Below are 18606 nucleotides of genomic sequence, written 5' to 3' on the forward strand. Positions count from 1 at the left end.
AGCAACATGATGTTTGAATCCAACTGGGAGAACAGAGGGGAAATTGTCTATTCTATTCAAAAATGCTTCTTTCTCCTCTTCTCTTCATATTTTTGGGGGTTTTTTTAATCTTAAAATGTGTGTGAGTGTAACATGTAAGTTATTTATTGGTATTTAAATTTGTATTCGTTTTATTCTGCTGTCACTCTTTTTCTTTTGACGGGCCGCCATATCAAATTGTTATGTGTAAAAATAAAAGGATATTCTGCATCTAATCAAATGTTTAAAGAATCAGTCATTCTGATTACGGGCTCAAAGTCAATAGGATGGCACTCTGTGCAAACTTCCCTATGAACAGATTAACAAGGATTTATCCCTACTACAATGCTTTTAATTTTACAGGTTAAACATTATCAAATTTCATTTCGTTGGTAAATTTGTTGCATATGCTTACATACACCAAGAATACTATACATAGAAGTGGTAGAGCTAAGGTTGAATTTTCCCTGTACCATATTGATTCAGCCAATGAGAAACATGTTATATCAAAATTGGTACAGAAATTCGCAAGTAAACAAGCGCATAGACACATAAATTTTTATATAGAAAGTTACAGTATAATCAAGTGGGTATTTATCGTATCTTTTCATTTAATTCGATTAACTTTAAAGCTTGATTAAAAGTTTCTAACAACGAAATATCTCGCCATTCATTCATTTCTGTTACTTTTATTTTTCGGTCACAATGCAGAGACAGAAGTAAATATCAAATATCAAGTCATCCATATTATGTACAATAAACTTCCGAGTATCCTGTTCTCGATTATATGGCTTCCGTACTATCCTGCCAATTCCTCTTTTGTCATAATTAAATGAGGGAGGCAAGACTTGCATTAGCAACGTTGTCAAGGCATTGTAAGCGGGTGCCTGCTACGATCCTTCTACGTGCCGTGTGCAAATAAAAAGTTGTGACAGGAAAATAGCAGCGTTCTGCTCGTTGTTCATTGTTTCGTCAATATATAACGGACCTCAAATGTTGCCTCTGTTCCCGATTATAATTGCATCTTACTACATCGTATTCGTAAGTTGTTCTTGGGATATGCTTAATGTTCTTTTAAACGTACCACAATGAAGATTTCAAAGTGGATGATAACCGAAAAGAAGTTGTGGTGACTATGGAAGAGAAATTAACCGCTACACAGTGTCTGTGACGTAAAGGCAAAAATCGGTAAATGCTTCTATGATTCACTGGGAAGCGTTCACATTCTACTTGGCTTGAGATAAATGAAGGGTTTAGTACTCAATAAGAAGTAAGAAAATACGTATTACAGCAATGAGTTTTGTCATAAAAATTTTGTGTTCTGGTATTGGTGGGCAAAGAAACGAGCTCAAAGAAATTCGGCCTAACAGGCCTACCCTTCAGCCGCTACTCGAGAGTGTACTATTTAGTTTTATCTTAGAAACTCACTATATAGAATAGATTTGCCTTAATAATGAGAGATGCGTTAATTTTAAATGGATATGAGGATTAAACACTCAAGCCTGAGGTTGACTCGGTGCAATTAGACTAAGCATTATAAATGGGAATCAGCATTTTTAACGTTGCTGCTCAAAATTGAAACGTGATTTATTTCACTTCAAAGAGTTATTTTAACACAATTTTTTGAAATATTCAATGTTATATGGTGAAAGAAATTATGCCACCTTTCCCAAAAACCTCAGTCCTCAACAGTTTAAGATGGCTTCTTCCGTATACCACTCATAATGAATTTGGGCAATCTTCATATAGCACACTTATTCCTGTCATATTGTCTTTGTTTGTGCTATCCATGAATATTTCTCTCACTATGGTTATAATTTTAATGAGTTTAATTTTTTTCACGAGGATTGAAAGTAACATTTATTATTTTTTGTTCACAATTTTATTTATTATTTTTTGTTCACAATTTTATTTATTATTTTTTGTTCAAATCACAAGAATCCCATTTATAAATAATTCAGGTCATTGTCAAATGGAATTGGCCCATTTTTAAACAATCCAAAATTTACACATGAAATATTGGGAAAATGCCTGTGATAAGCATGCATAAAAATGATTAGATTATAATTCCCATTAACTACAAATGAATATGAATGATATGCTTCATATGTTCTAATTCCATAAATTGAATTAAGATTAGACTTTTACCTTCCAACCACTTACTCTATTATAAAAAAGTTAGATTTTTTTTAATGCTTCATATTAAATTAATTAATTTTTAATCTCTATTACATAACCCGAAAAATCATTTGTAAAAATATAACAGAAATATCATTGTATTTGTCGAAGTTATAAAGTGATTTTAATTTCATTTTCGTACATTATAAAATTAAACATGTTGCTTATTAAATATCAACACATAAAAGTAAAAATAAATGTATTTGTCGACACTATAAAGTAATTTTCAATGAATTTTCCATCGTTATAAAACCAACACATGTTGCTTACTAAGCCTCTAATAGATAAAAGCAAGTTTTCATTAAATTTTAATAAAAGGGCCAATTGTTTATGCTCTAGTAAGATGCTAGGAATAACTACGCTTTGATCGATGGCCAAATACTTCATTAATCTTGTTAATTAATCCTTCATTTAACGAGACCTCTGTGATAAACAAATTCTTAGAATTCCGCATTTTTTTAACTTGAACTGGACGAATGCATTGAAGACATTCCTTATCCAATTTTTTCAAAAGACAAAAAAAAAAAAAAGGGTTTCACTCCGATCTTCTGAAATAAAACTATCAGTACAGGAAATTATTTTGTTTCTGGGATCTTTTTCTAAACGGAAAATATTTTACTTTTTATTTTTTTTTTCTATCTCTCTATTTGATATGAGCCAAGCTGAAACTTATATGAGACAGCACGGTCATTGAAAAAAGTTTCTCCCAGTGGTTTCGTGTGTCTCAACAAGTTAACTTTAAACGATCCTGACAGACTGCGGTCTCTGACACTTCTTTTCCGATTGGAATGGATGGTTCACAGAGTCTGTGTTTGAGCTCTATTTTCTTCTCCAGCTGGGAAAGTGCGACGAATTAAAGTGCACAGTAGATCAAATTATATTGAATTACGACTCTGGAATAAAACAGATATGCTGCCAACTTATCACAATTATATCTTTTTTTTACTTGGATAGCTACTTGATAAAATCACAAGTTATCTTTATAAATCACAAGACATTTTTCTTTTTACAAGAAACTGACATTATTGTTGTAGAATAGGAAAGAGACAAATTGAAGAATATCTTTTTTAGACATTTTTGCAGTTTAATATTATTTATTACTTTTACTATATCATTCGGCCTGGCTTAGGGGTAGCGCGTCTTCCCCGTGATCTGGGTATCCCGGGCTCGAGTCCTGGTTCGGGCATGGTTGTTCTGTACCCTGTGCTCTATCTGTGATGTGTGTGAAAGAGTCCCCTTGTAAAAATGCGCTGTGCAGGTGAGTGCGAGAGTGTCATTTTCATATGAGCTAAAGTCAGACTTCTGCTGTCGGGTGCTCACGGGGTCCTTACCCTCAGAAGCTACTGTCCTCCTATTTCCCCGATCTCTTACTTGATTTGAATTAGAGTTTAACCCTTAACTGGGGAGGTGCGGTCTACGAGACCGCATTTCATTTACACTCAAATTAAATTCTCTAATGAATGTATGAAAAATTGCCAATATATTTTGCAGATATTTTTCTTGATATATAGATATATTTTAGAAATTTTTCAAAATATATTATTGAAAAAAGTAAATGCGTTAGAACATACATTTTCTTTTCAAATGACAAGTTACAATAAATAATATTCTTGAAAAAGCATATTACTTTTCACTTTTTAAATCATATTTATTTCTACAGTATATGAAGGTATATAGAAGACAATATAATGTAAAATTCAACAATTATATGAAAAATAAAAAAAAAACTGACAATGGCTAAAATTGGCCCTTTCTTAATTGGCTTGTGTGACTTTCATAGCACGGTTTTCTAGGGCATTTTAAACATACATCTTAAGAACTAGTATAAAAATCAACCTATAAATTCTCTATATACATCTATTGATATATAAATATATTATATAAACTTTTCAAAATACATTATCACTTTAAAAATTGATTATGTTTGAAAATACATATCAAAATCAGTTGAGTGCGAGCTTTCATCGACAAACTCTTCTGTACAATTATCCTTATCACTAAAATCCCTTTCTGCTTCATTTAAAAGTGTCTGGAGCACTGCTTCATAATAGGATCAGTAAACTGGATGATATTTCGGGGGCCAAGTTTCACCGACATCTGCTAAGCCTTGTTTATCATTGGGACACTAATGATCTAGGGAGATGCGGTCTTAGAGACCGCGCTCGAAGAAATAACTTAATTATTTAAAAACGCATCTGCTGAAATCGGTTGAAAAAGTGCACGTGTATTGAAGGTCACAAAACAGGAAGCTACAGGGTCAATCCATTCAATTGAGCTAAAAATAGAATAGGGGTGACAGAAAATCCTTCGATAGCGGTCTCACAGACCGCACGTCCCCATTTAAGGGTTAATCCAAGGGGGTAAGCAGCATTATTTTGTTTTCACATTTCTTAATCAATATTTTATTTATAATTTGATTTTGGTTTTCGAAAAAAAGCAAAATTAAGCTGCATATCTTTCTTCATAGAATATGAGCATTTTATTGATAAAATAAATAAATAGAAGTACAGTACACTCCCGAATATCCGGTTGGCGACTATCCGGCTTCAGTACTGTCCGGTCAATATTCTTAAATTGTATTTAAAAAGGAAAAGCAAGACATTGTATTGGAAACATTGCCAACGCATTGGAAGTGGGCGTGTGCTACGATCATCCTACGGGTCATGTAAAATATAAATTGTGACAGGAAAAGAGAGCATTTGTTACTACTGGCGATAAGCGAGGATCGGACTCGCAACCTTAAGTTCGTAGCCGAGTAACATGACCACAAGACAAAAGAAATTTCTCATGTCTCGTAGCTGTTATCTGGCTTATAAAGCGTCACCACACATTCTGCTCGTCATTCATTGCTTCGTCAGTGTGTAGCGGACCTCATTTGTTGCCGCTGTCTGTTCCTGATTATAACTGCAAGTACGTATGGTATTCGTAAATTGTTCTTCGGGTATGCTTAATGTTTTTGAGTGTATTACAATGAAGATTTCAAAATGGGTGATAAGCTGAAAAAAAGTTGTAAGGAGAAATGACGCTCTATTCAGCAAACTAAGAAATATTAAAATATATAACTTCGGAGTTAGGAGAAGGGAAAGGTACAGTGGGGGACTGAAAAAAAAATTGAGCAGAAATTGAAAAGTGTTGTGTTGCATATAAAAGCCTGGTTTTCTGGTACTGGTGGACAAAGAAATGAGTACGTAGAGCTCCGGCCCATCCGGATTTTTTGTTATTAGATTTGCCCTTCCACCACATCCCCCGGGAGGCACCTCGAAATGAGGATGAGAAGAGTCCGGCATGGTGGTTGGTTCTCGTCACCCTGGTGGGTACACGAAAATTGGGGGGTCTGGCTCCTCCCATCGATGATGGGACGTACTTCCTTAGGAAAGGGTGTTACCAGGGGACGGTGATGGCCCTTAGGACTCAATCACTGTTCCCGTCAGCGTTGCTGCAGCGACAGTCCGTCTTTCATTTTTTTATTCATATACCATCGAGGAGGATCGAAGAGTCAGTGATATGCATCCGGCCACCGCATTAGGCCAGACAATAGGAAGTATACTGTAATGTGGGAGTACGATATATCCAACTTTCACATCATAGAACATTGTCGAGGCAACTAACCGATTCCAGTAGCATTAACATAAAGCTAATATAAATGAGTTTAAATATTGAATCAGTACTTTTGAGGACTGAACAATGGAAACAATTGCACGACAAATCTACATGTTGGAGAATTTTGTACTTTAATATTTGCAAATCATAAATTGATTTTCCATGAAATTTCTAAACATCTAGGCACCAGTAAAATTTATTTCATATATTTTTACTCCATGTATTTTATTCTAACGTCTGATGGTTTACAAAGCTATTACAGTGTATTTTTACCAATAATTGATTTAAAAGTTCTAAATAGAAATATAATATATTAAAATATATCGAAATTATATAGAAATATAATGTATCTATATTGCACGAATTGAATGTAGTATAATCAGGTTCTGATACTGAAATTCTGTTAATGCTGTTCGTAGAAATAACATAATATAACAAAGATTTGAAAGCAAAGTCTTCTGTCAACTAATAATAATGTCTTCTCAATAATAATTCAGAAACATTATTTATGTAGGATAATCTTTTAGTCGTTTCAACAGCAAAGTATGAACGCAGCAAAATGTGGCCATGGATTGAGAATTTTTCTAAAACAACGTTGCCGTTCACAAAAAGATAAACTCAATAACATCAGAAATAAAATATGTTGCGAGATACAATAATATAATATAAAAATAATAACAAAATGCCCGGACAAATCAAAAAATAAAAGTAAATATTATTAAATACAAATATATGCAAACATAGTTTGTCTATTAAATAAGGGCACAGGAGCACTAGTATAATTTGAGATAATGAGACATTATTCATGTAATCTGTCCATTAAATATGCCGACTAAATTTTTTTGTATGATTCGGCGTGATGTTAATGCATGTCTTTTCTACTTTGTTTATGAAGGTCACACCGGAGTTTCAGTGACCCTTATACCATCTAAGAAAGCAAATAGCTGAAGACAAGGGTTTTTCGTACATGGTACCTTGCTCTTTATAGCAAGTCTTCGTAGTAGATTAATAAGAAGACATCCAATACTAATTTTTGATGAATTTGAAAATCGTATCAGGAAATTTATGAAATTTTGAATGTTCTTTATAGAAATAAGATTCCAAAGAAAACATCACGTTTTAAATGAATCAAGAATACGGAAGACAGAAATACGGAAGGAAAAAAGATCGTCCACATAACGATGACATAGAGCAGAGGTTCCCAAACTTTTTTTTTCTCGTCGACCACTTTCAAAGTTTTACTATTTTCGGTAGACTCCCAGCTGTTACATTTCTACTGTATTCCCAAAACTCCTAAAAAATATCACCCTAAATTGGGGGTGTTAAAAAGAAAAAAAAAAGTAGCACATTTTCTTGTGTCCTATTTATAAAAATGATACGTGTGGTTATACAAAATTATAAACATTTATTATTACAAACAATCAACAAGTGACAAAAAATCAACAATGAACTCTGAAATGTAAATCAACAATAAAAATATAGTCATACTTTTAATGAGACGGATGTACTTGATGAATTGACAGCAAATTATCAATATTTGGCTTCAGTTTTGTAAAAAGTAATCTCAAATCTCCCCGTCCTGTGATGTTCAATCTGCTTCTTTTTTTTTGTTAACAGGCTGGTAACGGCACTAAAACTTTATTCGACAAGATATGACGAGAAAACGCTATCAAAAATTTTCTCGCGATTTTCCACAGCCCAGGATATTTTTCGGGGATTTCTGCCTGTAGCCAAAATGTTTGATAGCCTTTTTTAAATTTCACCTTCAGTTCCTCGTTGTTGCTGAACTCAAGTAGCTACTCTTGTAATACCATATTCGCCTCTTCCGTTTCATCAAATGGGGTTATGATCCAAGGTGGTATTTCCATCGTCAGAATATCTTCAAATCTATTTTTGAAATCATCATGCAGGGTATTTAAATGTTGAGCGTATGTCTGAATATCCTCATCAAGACATTCTATCTGTGACAAGTGCGGAAACTGGAAGAATTCTCGCCGACTAATATTTTGCTTCATTAATTTCAATTTACCAAGAAAAGCCGAAATTACACCCTTTGTTTTTATTAAATTAAGGATGTTCCCTTGTAATTGCAAGTTAAAGTCATTGAATTACGTTGACAGGTAAATCCGAGCCAAAATTATTGTGCCCTATTATGAAAACCAGAAAATCTTTCGTGGACCCCCACTTACAACTTGTGAACCCCTGTTTTCTTTTTACGTCTACGTGGAACCCCGTGTGGTCTCCTGAGGACCCCTGGGGGTCCACCTGGACCACTTTGGGAACCTATGACATAGAGAATTTAGTGGAAATCCAGAATATTAAAATACTTTTCATTGAAGGCGTAATAAGATGTGTAATAGGTTTTATGGGTCTGCCATTAGTTTGTGGCCTATTGCCATGTTTAACTTTAAAAAATCCCAGAAATGCATTCAAGTTTTATCTAAGAAGTGCTGTTTATAAAACCTTCGGAACATCTACACAACAACTATCTCGTTCCATTATTACACCATATCTCCATATGTTGATAAAAATAAGTAATGCATATGATCTCTACGAATTCGGCAACATTTTTGCCAAAAATGAAAGTTTAAGGTGACACGAAAGGACTCTTAGGACACAAAATCTGAAGATTATTTTAGAAAATTCTTTACCTTGACACTGAAATGTATATAACGTGAAAGAGAGAAAAAGTGATTCGATTAAATAAATTCCCTTTTTTGAATGTTGATTCTGGAGATCTGGAGAGAGTTTTCTAGCTATACACTACGTTGTCTGTGCTGTTTGCATGTGGTGTCGATTTCTTCAAATATTTTTATTTGCGCCTAAACTATGTTTTTGCATCCTGTACTTCGTATTTTCCGTGGAATAAAGCATTGTTGTCCTTTACCGAGCTTATTCAATACTTCACAGCATTGTCAAAGAACGATTTCATTAACAATATTTATTGATTCAGTAGCGGATATTTTAAATATCAAATTACCATATTTCATATTACAAATAATTTATTACAATTTGTTATTAACTGTTTTCATTTTATCGCTATTTTAAGTTTTTTCTTAATTTTTATAAATGGAGAGCCGGTTCTTTGCTTTTAATTGAAAATCAACGAGAAAAATAAAATATAATGAAACAAGGAAAAAGAAGAACATTCTGGTACAATATCCCAGGTTTCAAAATGTTTATATTAAATTAATAATAATCTTGCTTTAATAAAATAAATTTATATAGAAATCATTTAATATTTAAAATTTTAATGTTGATCATTAAAATTTTATAAAAGGATATAATGTTAAAGAATCATTATATCCTTCATCATCAAAAATTGTTTAATGTTATAATAATCAATGGTTTACAGCTTTGGCTACTGTTTGGGAACTTGGCGACGAATTTGACAATTATTTTTTATCCGTTTGTTAGAAAATTGTTACGAATCTGCAATTTTGCTTTCTTGCGCAGTTAATCTCATTGTAGGATTTGTAGAAGAGGATTTGAAAGATATTTTTTGAAATCTATATAAGGTCTATGATTCTCAGTATTGGATACAGTCTGATAACTTGGCGACATTGACAATGTTTGTCAATGTGGACAAAATGAATGTTGGATTAAAATGAATGTTGGCAACTTGGCGATATATTGTTTTATAAAATTTATGATTTGTAAGAAGGATATAATAATTCTTTAGAAAATAAAAAGAGTGAAAACACGCAATATTGCTGTAGAGCTAACGGTCACATCCCAGAAACGAAATTATGAATTAAAAAAATTATTCAAACGCAAAATTATTTTTAATAAACAATTTTTAAATACCTTTTTAGCCTTAACAGCCACAAATAGAACAAATATTATATACACTGAAGAAAAAACAATTGAGAAACATTCAACCTCCTCACAAAGAAATATCTTTAAACAAGTTCGAATATTTCCCTTCTCATAACGAAATTAAACGAAAGCACATTGGCATCCAAGAACTAAAAAAAAAAAAAAAAAAAGATGAAAGAAAGGTAAAGAAGTTTTCTGGGACTTTTTATCCATTTATTAAACTTCCCGGCATACGGGGAATTTGTGACTCGAATTATGAAAGCAGAATTCTCAATAAACGAGAAATGGGAGAAAAAAATCTTTTGGCAAAACCATTTTTGGATTAAAACGAGCAAACCGCAGAAAAAGGAACCGCTATTTTGAAAAACAGGAATAATGAAAAAAAAGTGGAAAGAAAAAAAGATTTTGGGGTTAAAGTTATTAATCAGAAGCCCGGCATAGAGAAATATTGTTTCTTTTCAACGGAAATCTCGTGAATATTCAACCTGAAGATTTCTCTTCTTTTCCTGTAACAATTCATCGCCGAAATCGCTTTGAGCTGTTGCTTTGTCTTGCCGCATCTTTTCAGGTGAAACAGTTTTTATCCGATAAATTGTCATGGATTATCGAAATTCTGTTTAATATGATTACGAAAAGAAAACTTAATATTTTTATTTATTGTGAATTTTAATTGTATTGAATATCAATAAATAAAGCTTTTGGAGTAGAAAATAATAACTCGAGTTTTAGGGAATTTTATTTCATAAAATTCAATTTTATTTAATCATTTTTAATAATGTTTTGAGATTCACTTTAAATTGTTTTGAACCAAATATTATTCATGCATATGTTTTTTTTACACTTTTAAATAATATAAATCTTATATAATTTCTTTTAAATGTTTCGTGTGATTTTAAATTTCTTTTTTTAATTTATTAATAAAGTGACTTATTGCTAGTTTCATATACAATATAAAAATATAATGATGTCAAAAGTGTTATTGTAATTTGTTACATTTTTCAAAATTATTTGAATGCAGAAATTGTAGTGATTATTTAATTCCTTTTCTCATACAATTCATTTATCAATGTTTTGAAAGTATGTTATTTAGAAGTTTCTATTTTAAGTCGATATTTTTGTGAATTTAAAGACCACCGAAATATCATTATATTTTTGAGTTAATTATAACTATATAAGTTATTATATGAACATTGTGTTTTAAATTTGCTTTAAAATATGCATTTCTAAAAATAAAGGCAAGTGAATCAGAAAATAAAAAACTAAGAGGCCTGAAGTCAGAAAAAATCTTAAACAAATAAATGTCAAGTTTTAAGATCATATATATTTTTAAATTTATTGTGTGGAAATCTATAATATTACGAGGCACTGACAAATCAAAAATGCCACTTATAATTTAAAAATTACAGTTATATTTATCGAATATTGCTTTGAATATAGTAAAAGAATTCTTTGTAGAACAAAAGAACTAAATAATTTTTCTTTCCCTATACAAGGAATCTGAACATCATGGCAACAAACTGACAAGAATCCAAAGGAATACAAAAACGATTCAGAATTATAGGCACTATGGGAAAAGAAATACTTCCGTCTTGCTGTCTGCCACGTGTCTTATTTGGGACCTGGACAGCAGAAATATATTGTATCATATCGTTTTGTGATTGATTTTGATCGGAATAATTGCAAACCATCTGATATGACCGCATTTCATGTATTTTCTTCTAGACAGTGGATAATGTTTTCTTTCTATAATATGTTTTACTCTTTCTATAATATGTATAATATGTTTAGGCTCTTAGAAAACAAGTACGTTCCTCAGCCTATCCATTTCATAAATCAGTGAAAGATAAAAGATCTTGATATTAGGTCGTAAGTGATAGATCTATCACAAGTCTGCTAAATCACTGAACCCATCATTCATTGTCTTTTTCTTCTGGTTTCATATTGAACATATAATTTATATTATATGCACTTCGCAGTCCCTCAGCTGGTGGCCTGGCCGATAATATCTCTTAGTTCCTCAGGAAACTCGGAATATAATTTTCAAATTTTCAAGATTCTTAGGGTATATCGTTTATACTCTGTATTAGAAATTATGTTTGGAAATTCGAAATCCTTCTATAGTATTTATGATTTTTACCCTCTCGTATATGTAATGTAAAAAGATAAAATAATGTAATCGTCAAAATTTTAGAATGTAAACTTTTGATGAATATTCATGTAATTGATTCTCTATTATATACTCGCATTGAACAGGATAGCTGAAAAACTTTTTGAGATTGAAACCTGAACATTGGTATACGATCTTTACTCCAAATTTGTAGATTTTTATCGAATTTTGAACTCCTTATATACATTATGGAAACTTTGTCTGCCCAAATGCATTGAATACGATAATTACAAATTTTAAAAACCAAGACGGATAAAATTTGGTATATAATTTGAGCATCTAAATCGTAGATCTTTATCAAATTTGTGACTAAATTGGCTCTAAAATTTGTAAACTTTTGTTAAATTTTGGGCGATTTTCATGCCCCGAAACTTTGTCTATTCATGTGCAATAGACACAATAATTTCAAAATGTTAAGAATTTAAAGTGTATATCCTTATCAAAGTTGGAAATAAATCGGCTGTGGATTTTACCATTTGTCCAGCTGTACTTTCACATGCACGTTAATGCGATGATTCAAAAATGCAATGACTTAATTAAATGAAATTTCATATGCGATCTTCTGACTACAATTCTAGCTCTGTCTCCAATTTTGGTTTCAGTTCGATGAAGAAAAGATATCGAAAATACATATTGAATGTTCTGATACTTGAATATAAACTACATGCCAGCGATTAATAGTCGAAGATAGCACCTACGATTTGCCGCTAAAAATCTATATTTCGTAACTATTGTTCATCAATGCCTTGCCTTAATATACGAGTGCTGGATTTCACTACTATATTATGCAGCTCACATCTTTCATGATGGAACATAAAAATCTGAGTATTTGTGTAATTAAAGACCAAAGTTCCATAATTTTATGCAGAGAAGGGAAGTAACAGCATTTAAGTGCTTTCCAGAAAGATTCGGAGGCAACTGGATTGCAAATACGATTTAAATGCGTTGTTATTTTGCGTTTAGTTGTTGTTTTCCTTATCTTCTATGCATTTTTTTCCCTTAACTCGTGAAGACGGAATTTCTTTCTGTACTTTAAGCAAGCAATTCTTCAAACAAAATTAGATATAGAAGGAATATAAAACACTACAGATTGATTTTATTAAATATTGTTGTAAAAGTGCAGCATTCTTTGAAAGAAAAGATACTTTTGCTGAAATCAATCTATATTTTGGAGTAACTGGGACAGTGCAATAAAATGCATTTCTAAGCGCTAATGTACTATATTTCTTCATAATTGCAAATAAATTGTGGGAACCGATGACAGATCTCTTATCCTGTATGGCGCCATGTTGGCCATGTTACGTCATTAATCATGTGATGCTTTCCCGCCCTTATTGCCAGTTGAGAGTTGGGCAGTGAGACTGTAAGACGTACAGCGCACGCTCATGTATCTTTATGTGTTCTATGTTAGTAATGTTTCGTCCTTTGTCCTTTAATATCAATAAATATATTTCACATATTAATGCTGGTAGTTGAATTTCCCCACAATATTATTTTTAAATCAATCCGTTAATGTGAATGCCAAATTACACATTGTCTCTAGGGGACATGAATTCCCAATTACCCATAGTCTCTGGAGTAATTTGAAACATACCTGTGCAATTAGGAACTTTGCTGCAAATACAGCTGACTAAATAATTAATTAATTTTGAAAAAGGGCATTGTTTAATAATAGAGTAATCAGATATGATTATGAATTCATTAAAATATAGATATATTCTGCATCACATATGATTATCTTAAATTTAAAAAGGAAATGATTATCTTTTAAATCTATTCCGAATCATTTAAACTGGCCTTCTATATATATATAAAAAAAACATATTCTGCTTTTATAAATGATGGAATATTTTAAGGAGAGTAGTGGGCGAAATTTTTTTGCTTAGAATTTTAAAAATTTGAAATTAACTTTGGAAATATTAACGCAGCAAAATTTGCAGGTGTTTAAAGACTATTCTTGAACCGAAAGTATCCCATCGTTTTGAGAACACTATATTTAGGCTCAATTATCGAGTTTATAAAAGCTTATAAATGATTCATTTCTAAAATTCTGTTAAACTTTTAAATCCCCGAATCAACACAAAAATGTTGAAAAGAACTCTCCTAATCTCATATACAGTTCTTAATTTTCACCTCAGATTAGTGTCACGAATTTTTATTTCTAATTGCTTCAAGAAAATAATGTAAAACAAATTTCTTTTGCGTGTTCGGATTACATTAAACGCTTTTAAGACAATCCAAAGTTATTCATTACATCTCGCCGGCATTCGAATGAGAAAAACAACAAAAATGGCACACACTCATTTGCATTCTCCTCATTCTAATTATAGAACCATTTTCTTAAAGACAAGCGAAATTTCAAAGCAAAGTAGAGCCCTGCTGTATAATTAAAACGATAATTTCTGCTCATTACCGGAACTTGAAATAGTATCTCCTCTCAGAACACTTCTTCTAGTTGTTTTTAATTATAAAATATATTTTCAAAACAGGAGGAAGAATTCGAAAACTTCATTTTTTGCTGAGACGTAAAACCGCTAGGAATTCTGGGAATTTCTTTTCGCCCCGTTTGTCTTTTTAATGAGAGAAACCATTGGCGTTAATAATCCTACTTAAATGGAAGGAGAAGAAAAACAAGTTTAGAGGGCAATTTTTATTTACGTTTATCGTTTTCGTTTCAATGTCCGTACGCTAATTTTTAGCTTAGAAATTCTATCGTCTTTTTTCACAGTAGGATAAAAGAAAAAAAAAGATTTTTATTGATCAAGACATAAGAAAGTAGAAAATGAAAAAGTAAAGAAATGATAATAGTATACTCAAAATGTGAATATTTCAAAATTTGTGTTTAGGAGCATTAATAATTCAGTTTATTCTAAATTTGAATGTTTTTATTGCTTTGTGGGTCATGCATTAAAAAAATCACACATCCTCTGTGATTTTATAAACATGCTTTTATTTTCAAATTTAAGAATGAAAAACTTTTAAAGAATTCCATGGAATTTGTAATGCGATAGACATAAAAACCGAGTACTTGAGTACCCCGTAAAAATATTGAATATCAACTAAACCCAGCCCGGTTGCCTACAAAATTTTTCTCACACATTCTCTAATATATATATATATTAGCGCACCTCTCCATATTATAAAAATTGCTTGCATTTGTCCATACCATGAGAGCCACGAGTACTCAAATTTTTATTTTCATAACCCAACACTTGAGCGCTTTGAGCTTCCTAATATAGTAAAAAAAAAATTCGGGTATGAATTTTGAATATTTTTTTCGGTAAATGGAATCCAAAATTTGATATAAAAAGAGAGTTTTATGTAACCAGATCACATATCAAATTTAATTTAATTTATAACAGAAATTTAATTTATTATTGTGTATAGTAATTTTGTAGTATCGCATTTACATTCCTGTGAACCTACAGACCGATAGACAGTCCAAATATTGAATTGAAAATTTGATAATATTTAAAGCGCTAAATGTGTCTACCAAGTATTATCTCTACAACTTTAAATGTTTATTAGTTACATTGTTCATTTGGCCCGGGTCATACAAATAGGCAAGCTTTCTCTAAATAGATTTCTCCAAAATGTGATTTTAAAAATATACGAACATGGTGATAAAATCATTTAATAAATTACATTCGTCTAGCCTAAAACGGTTTTGAGTTATTGTGTTTGAAGACGGACGGACAAAACGAAAGATACATTTCCAAAAATGTGTTTTCAAACTTAGGATGTCTGAAATTTGGAACTTAATGAAGATAGCTAAGTCAAATTTTTCGAGCATAAAAATAAGTTTATTTTGTATATTTCGTACACAAGAAAGCTGATTAAAAGTATTTAATATGAAAGAATAGTTACTTGAATCAAATGAACTTTATACGAATGATGCAGAAAGATAATTATTCTACGAAATGGCGTTTCCTTCTTCAAATCACGTCAGTCCCATAACATTGAACTTTCTCCTACTATGACAACCATTCATTAAAAATCGGTGTAGGTCATTATTATTATTTTAACGTACAATTTTCCCACCAGAATGATAGAATCGCACTTTTGCGATTGGAAAACGGAACCATGAATTTTAATTTTACCAGGAATACCAATGTCAAATGCTATTATCTAAAGTCTTTCAAGTGGCACTTGAGCATGATAATAATCCCTGCTGAATACTATCTTTAAATTACGAAACTGATTGCTCAAAAGGCATTATATATCTTTGGATTCAGATCGGTCAAATATGAAATACTTACTTCTCAAAGGTTAAGTTCTCAGTTCAAATAAGAAAGGTGGTCAAAGGTCAGAATTTAAATTAAACTATTAATTAATAAAAAATTTATCAACATGTGAAGAATTTTCACCTATAATTTTGAAGTATATTTTTGTACCAAAAGAAAAAATAACAACATTCCTTACATTTAGTTTTTTTGTAGAAAATAAAATTACTTTTTCGATACTATTAATCTTATTTAATTTAATTTCAATAATTAATGAATTTGAATAAAATATTCGGTGTTAGTTTTAAACACAATTTCCTAATAATTATCCTATTTTATGCATCGGCGTGCATCAAAAAAACAATATAGTGAACAATCAATGGAAAATATTTTAACTAAACTCTTTCGATTAGGAAAGATAATTAATAGATTTTAAGGGCTCTTATTAATTCATGCTTTAACATATTTCAAAAAATATATGCCTTTTGGGCATGTAATATTTTAGGACTGACAATCTTTTTGTAAATTGTGCGATGTAAAATTTCTCAAGCATAGACGGCAACGTTTCCTTCAAGCAAGCCAAAAGAAAAATTAAACTTCTAAATGTATCATGTTACGATGTTTCGGGCGGAAGATTCTGGACTTTTTATCCCTTTTTAAGAACTGAAAACATTTTCTGGGAAATAAATAATTTAAATTAGTGGGATTGTTTTCTCCGAAAGTTTCCCGTACACTCTGTAATAAATACATATCAGCATTATTACTCCTATGCCATAGGTGAATAAGATTCAAAAAAAGAGCCAACTAGTGTGCGAACTTTGGCGAATTTTTTTGGCTATTACTCGCTGAAATGCAGTTAAAAAAATAACATCGAGTGTATATTTTGAACGCCTCTCATTAATTATACTGAGATAATTAGATTTATGCTATTGTTAGCAAATAGTTCATCTAGAAGGGCTGATCTTCTAGTCTATACTAAAAATAAAGATGTAATAATAAAATAAAGTCTAACTAAAAATAAAGATAATAATGTGTGTGTGTCTGTGTGTTGGTAAAAAAAAATGACTAGATTGTATCTACCACTTTTACCGAAGAAACCTTTACAGAAGGTAAAAATGTGCACATAGGAGCAATTTTTATCAATGTTAAAATTTTCATTAATGAAAATTGTTGGTAATTTACTATGATAACTTTTGGAAATATTATAAATTTATAATGTTTCAAAACTTTTTAATTTTTTTTCAATAGTTCCAATTTAATAGTAGGTAAAATGTTTTCCGAATTTTGGAAATTAAAAAAAGATTTTTTTTTTTTTGTCTAATTTCCAACAATAGATTACGTTGTTGCCTTGAAATTCAACCCGTTCGCGCTGTTTCATCAAATACTTGATCACGCAATTTTCTACCATTGTTTAATATTGTTATATATGTAGTTTAATCATTATATACTGTTATATATGTAGTTTACGAAACGAATAAAATGTGAAGCTACATTATCGAGAAATTTAGAGATGACCATTAGAGATTACGTTTTAATTAGTGCTATGATATTATGGGTTTGGTTTGGTTTGGTTATATTAACGTCCCGTTTGAAGCAACACTAGGGCTATTTTGGGACGGACCTCGTAATTTTGAACCACGGTCAGATGACGAGGACGACACCTGAGCTGGCACCCCCTCTCCACACCACACCACACCAACGGGAGGACGTTTGGCATGACGGATTTAACGTGCAACAGGCCCCCTTACACGACGGTTCTTCGGTGGAATCGGGTCACGAACCTGAAATCCTCCGGTTCCGAAGCCGAGACCTTACCACCGGGCTACCGCGGCCCATGATATTATGGGATTGTCAGTGTCAGAAATGTACATGCGCCCAACAAACAGATTAAAATAGCACATGTCATACAATTTGACGTCATCATGAATAGGAAATTATAAAAACATTATTCATCTGAAGTCAAATATTACCAATCTTTATGACGGATCAGCTGGTCCCCCAAGGCGATTGGTATATAATAATCGTGATGTCAAAAAATAGATCACAGCAGATTGGCAAAATATGTTTCTTAAGTTATGATAAAAAGCATATTTTAGCTTGTATAAATTGTTTGTAATACTTTCAAATGCTTTTAGTTGAGCAAAATAAACCATATTTCATCAAAATTTTGATGTGAAAAGAAATTAAGTCTTCAAAATTTTTTCACCCAATGATTTTAATAAACATTTAATTAATAAGCATTATTCCGATTATTTTGTGAGAAGAAAATAAGTAGAAACATATAAACGCTAATATATCAGTGAATTTTGAGTCTCCAAAGTTTCAGTTATTTCTTTTTTACTGAAAAATAAAACCCGCTTTTAATTCTGGGAATATTTTTAAAAATAAAAAACATGGGCGTTAATAACCCCATAAAAATTTACGAAAAGAAACGAATAAGTTAGAAGGTGAATTTTATTCGTTGTAATCATTTTCCTTTCAATGTACATTCCCCAGTATTGAAGCAAGAGAATTTTCCCCACATTTTTTTTTTATCTGCAAAGAGGGGATTTTTATTGATCAAAAAACGATCGAAGTAATAGAAGTAGCAGAAGCAGGACT

The sequence above is a fragment of the Argiope bruennichi genome, chromosome 4 (genome assembly GCF_947563725.1).
Source record: "Argiope bruennichi chromosome 4, qqArgBrue1.1, whole genome shotgun sequence".
NCBI lineage: Eukaryota > Metazoa > Arthropoda > Arachnida > Araneae > Araneidae > Argiope > Argiope bruennichi.